General features: G+C 39.0%; 1 pseudogene; it reads right to left on the reverse strand.

Annotated features, from left to right (window-relative positions):
* Positions 1-2,715: 2,715 nt before the first annotated feature.
* LOC139360920 (heat shock transcription factor, Y-linked-like) lies at positions 2,716-4,371 on the reverse strand (annotated as a pseudogene).
* Between the last annotated feature and the right edge of the window lie 1,230 nt (positions 4,372-5,601).

Genomic DNA, 5,601 nt, shown 5'->3' on the forward strand with positions numbered 1-5,601 from the left:
AAAAACAAAAACAAAAAAGAAAACTAAAAAGTGGTATTATATTTTAATGGCATGTGGACATAGGTGAAATGGCCATTGTTTTGTGTCATAGTATGCCAGCATAAGGAATCAGGATTCCCTGTATAGATCATGGATTATTCATTCCAAACTTTTCCTACTTAGGCACAATTTGAAAATATATGTACATGGTCAAATGGCAGCAGTAAGTTTCCAGCCTGAGAAATCTGACTGTACAAATCCATACACCATCTCAACTTCAGCTTTCCCAGAAAACTGAGTGATGAATCTTGTCAGGTTTTAGCTTGTGACACCAGCGGATTTATAGTATACAAAATCTACTGTTAATTCTGCTTCTGAACTGTTGCATAGCTGGGATCCCCAGTGTAATCCATTTCAGCACAACAACTGGGAATCCCTGCCGCAAATAAAGGAAGACATGGTAAGTATGCAGCTAGTTCTTTCAGGCAAGGACCTGGCAGTTAAAGCAGAAGATAGAAAAGAAATTTTAGAAGAGGCAGGGGGAAATCAGCACATTTCAGTGAGATAAAAGGAAAGAAGCCTTTATGGTGGTATTGCTGAAAGTATGCAGATTTGCATAGTGGTCAGATAACTGGAAGCTAAAAAGAAAGCATGATAGTGGAATTGATAACCAGTGACAGTAGTTTCAGTAAGTCAAAATTGTTCCAACTCTAGTGAAAACTGCTTTGGCCTACCCCTTAAAGGTTGTGGAGAAGAGCAACGAGGAAAATTAATGCCTGAACACCATGAATGTTTGTTTTTGACAATGAAAGTAGATTTTAATGGGTTTCAGTCCATAGTCAATATTAACTGATTTACACACACACACATATATAAACATACATACATATATCAGACACTGTTAGGTCTCTGCTGGGTGTCCAAGACAGATAAGAAAATTAATGAAAATTAATGATAATGATAAGATAAGAAACATCTCCTGGAAGGAGTGATATCTGTGCTCTAGGAGTCTTAAGTAGGCAAAGCGAGAGAGGGCCTTTTATGTCCAGGAAAGAAATGGGGCAAAAGGTACAATATGGGAAAGGGCGTGGCTGAAAGTGGTTTGTTTGAATCTTGCTCCAGAAAAACAGAAAGACATGAAGCTGAATGTCAGATGTTGAAGTGATTTATTCAGCCATCCTGAGGACCTGGGCTTAGAATCTAGAAGGTATTAAATGCCAACCCAAGAAATTGAGTATTTGGGTGGAGCATGAAACCAGTGTGATGAAAGTGTGCATTAGAGGCTAGGTGTGGTGATTCATGGCTGTTATCCCAGCACTTTGGGAGGCAAAGGCGAGTGGATCACCTAAGGTCAGGAGAGCCTGGCCAACATGGCAAAACCCCATCTCTAATAAAAATACAAAAATTAGCCCAGCATAGTGCTGCACCTCTGTAACCCTAGCTACTTGGGAGGCTGAGGCATGAGAATCACTTGAACCCAGAGGTGGAGGATGCAGTGAACTGAGATCACTCCAGTGCACTCTGGCCTGATGACACCGTGAGACTATCTCAAAAAATAAATAAATAAAAATAAAATGTGCATTGGAAAATGTGAAACGTGGCCTCTTGCGGGAGGTAATTAAAGGCATAAACCTGCTGGAATGCTTTGACAGAACGTCAAAAATGGCCATTGCTGATGCCAGCTGTGAAATTCCAGCATGTCCTGACAGTGATGCAGTCCATGAGTATAATATCATGTGAAGTTTGTTACTCAAGTGATGACACAAATAATGGTGATACATTTACTGAGCTGGCTAGGTACGAACTGTAATGAAGATGATCTTTGCCATCTAAAATCCAAGTTTAAAATAACTAGGGTAATGTAACAGAAAATACTGAAGTAAATAATATGTATTAACCTTTCTCTGGAGTTTTTGTATGTGCATGTGTGTGTAGGTGTGTGTGTGCATCTGTTCCCTCCTTTGTGCCATCCTAATTTAGACCCTCATTTGATTTAGGCCAGATTTTGAGAAGTTGCTTATTACCTTTTCCTAACTCCACTTCCTTTTTTTGCCTTTGCTCAATGCCATGATTTTGAATGCCCCCTCCACATATCACACTGAAATTCTGTGGCCATTGTAATAGTGTTGGGAGATGGGACCTTTAAGAAATGACTAGCTGTGAGGGTGCAACCTATCATGACTGGATTGATGGCATTATGTTGAGAATAAGTTATTGTGCGAGTGGACTTTGGATCAAAGGATGAGTTTGGCCCTTATTTTCTGTTTTTCACGTCTTTTACCATATGATGCGCTCCTGCCATGTTGTAACATAGAAAGAAGGCCTCACCAGATGCAGCCCCTTGGACTTCCCCAGCCTCCAGAAACATAAGTATAATGAGTCTTTTTACAAATTACCCAGTCAATGGTATTCTGTTGTTGCAGCAGCGAATGGACTAAAGCACTTTATTTTTTTTTCGTCTTTAGAGAACTAAATAAACTTACAAAGAGACATGTCAAATTTCCTGTCAAATGATCAAAAAGGCCATATAGGTTTTAAAAATTGTACAATAGCCCACCACTGAAATAAAGCACCATTTTCCTCTTCACCTAGTTTTTAGAAATAAGGGAAAAGCAACCATAAATGTAAACATGTAATTTTATTGTTTAATAGAATTACAGGAATTTAAAAATTTTTTATCAATGCAAATTTCAGTCCCTGTTGTCCTGCCTAATCTGTTACCTCTTTGGTGGAAGATCAGTTGTAATTAGGGTGATGTTTGTCCAGTGAAGATGACTGATGAGATGGCCTGGAAAGACAGGCAGCCGATGTATCAAATGTCATAGGCATTTGGAACCACTGGTTGCCTGCTGGTAGCAGGTTAGGATAAGGAGCCTCACTGACTAATACCTCAAAATATCTGGTTGGAAAAATAGATGGTTCCACGGTCAGCCCCCAAAAACTATTCTGTAAGGGAGGTGTGATATGGTATTGAGAAGTGGTGGTGATAACAAAATTCACATATGTCCATTTGTTTGCATGTAGGTGCTATGAGAGTGCATATGAATGCTGGTCAATTGATTTAAATGTTGATCTGTGGCAATTTGGTCTGACGGTCCAACTGAAGTTGAAGATGGAGGAGGAAAACCGCTTCTGATTGGGTCAGTTGAACTAGCAGTTCTCTAGCTGACACAATATTTCCTTGTTAGAGGCATATTTAAATTTGTAGAGGGTGGAAATAAACTTTCTTCACTAGGTTTAGCAGCTAAGCCAGAATTACAATTACCCATGTTACCCCCTGCTCTGAAGTGCTTCTTGTTGAAATCTTCAGCAAATAAAGTAGACACAGGAGAAGGATTTTTAATCCCAACTTTTCATTCTTACTGAAAGTTGGGGACAGTCACGTTTGAAATTTGGATTATGAGAACTGTAACTAAAACCAAAGAAGTTGATTTAGTGCCATTTTAACCAAGAGGCAAGCGACTATCACAAATCTGACGTGTAAAGTCTCAGATTTCTGTTGTACCACACAAAGTTAATGTTATCAACTAATAAATGCACATTGTTGACTATTTTTAAGAATGCACTTTTTGGGAAAAAAGCATTCAATTAGTAAAGCCCTCAAGTGAAAACATGTTATAGATTGACAGTGACATTTCACTAGTGGCTTTGGTATCTTTATTTGTAGTTCACTGATAAGATTCAAAGTTGTTGGCAAAGTTTTTTCACACGCTGAAAGTTTAATGCTTAAGCTGCCCTCAATGATTTCAAAAAATTAAATAATTTTAACCTTAATATTTCACATAATTTTTGAAATCGGGTCTTACTGCATATATTAGTGTGTTTACTGATGTATAAAATAAAATCATATATATACTCTACATAAAGTGGTAACTGAAAATATTTTGAATACCTTGCTTGAAACAGAGACTTGTTTTTCTTCTGCCAGAAAGTTGGCCAAAGAAGCAGAAGTTTGAAAATTCTGTCGAATTTTACTAAATACATAGAGGTTGAGCTGTTGAACTAAACTTTTCATACTGTCAGTTTCCAATATTCTGTAAGGAGCTCTTCTTTCCAAAATTTCTTTCTTGAAGAGTTCTTCATTAATCACATGCAAGTTCCATTCTCATCTTATGAAATAGACTTGAATTGGTCACTTTCAATTATTTTCCAAAGTTTTTTGGGAAACGTCAGGGAAAGAAAATCATTATCTTTATCTGGCTCAGAGACACAAACTGTGCAACGTGGCCTTTTTATCAAGGATCCTTGTGACAAAACCTGACAAGCATTTTCTTCAATCATTGACCTTAAGTCTGAGTCGCCAGGGAATGTGTTTTCACACAATGGAGACCTAGGGGAGGCTTCTGAACCAGTTAATTCATCTTTGGGAGTTTCTGAGGAAACACGTGCCATCTCAAGTAAATATTTCTTTTTTTTTTTTTTTTTTTTTTTTTTTTGAGACGGAGTCTCGCTCTGTCACCCAGGCTGGAGTGCAGTGGCGGGATCTCAGCTCACTGCAAGCTCCGCCTCCCGGGTTTACACCATTCTCCTGCCTCAGCCTCCCGAGTAGCTGGGACTACAGGCGCCCGCCACCTCGCCCGGCTAATTTTTTGTACTTTTTTAGTAGAGATGGGGTTTCACTGTGTTAGCCAGGATGGTCTCGATCTCCTGACCTCGTGATCCGCCCGTTTCGGCCTCCCAAAGTGCTGGGATTACAGGCGTGAGCCACCGCGCCCGGCTGTAAATATTTCTTTAGCTACTCTTCCAGGCCGCATGGTTTTCAAGACTGCAGCTTCCAAAGCTGCTTCAGAAGGCCTAGGCAGGTAAAGTAATCTATATCATCACAGTGGTTCCTAATCTGAGTAGCAATGACATCACAAGAGGACTTTGGTCTCCTAGTAACATGTGTAAAAAATTCAGCCAAGTATGAGAAATGAAAATTCTTCCCAGAAATGTATCCAGTAAAAACAAAATGTGAACTTACTACTTACACAATGTGATCTCCAGAATCTCATTCCTGCAGAATCTTTTAAGTAAACAAGGAAATAAATGAATAATGTCCTCAATCCCTGAAATAAAAGTGATTTTCTTCGTTACACACACACTCATACTATATTGGTGCCAGGAGTGTAGGGCCTGGTAATTGGACAATGCAAAAAAACAACAATAACAAAAAAAGATTTTAAAAGGTGTGTCAGTTTGGCATGTTGGATTGGAAATTGATGCAGTGTAGAACCTATATGTTAAAAATCCTGTCTCTACTAAGATACAAAAAATTAGCTGAGCATGGTGGCATGCACTCAGGTGGCTGAGGCAGGGGAATCGCTTGAACCTGGGAGGTGGAGACTGGTGAGCCAAGATCACACCACTGCACTCCAGCCTGGTGACAGAGCAAGACTCTCAAAACAAAACACAACACAACAAAACAAAAAAATGCAAGGCCTTAGAGATAAAAAGTAGGTTACCGGTTGCTGGGGAGGGGCGGGGGAATACAAAGAACTGTTTAGTAGATAAGAGGTTTCCTATTGGGTGATAGAAATGTTTAAGAACTAGAGTGAGGTGATAATTGTACAACATCATAAGCATATGAAATTCCATTGAATTGTACACTTTAAAATAATTTTATATTATGTGAAACTTGCT

This window comes from Macaca nemestrina, chromosome Y, assembly GCF_043159975.1.
Source record: "Macaca nemestrina isolate mMacNem1 chromosome Y, mMacNem.hap1, whole genome shotgun sequence".
Lineage (NCBI taxonomy): Eukaryota > Metazoa > Chordata > Mammalia > Primates > Cercopithecidae > Macaca > Macaca nemestrina.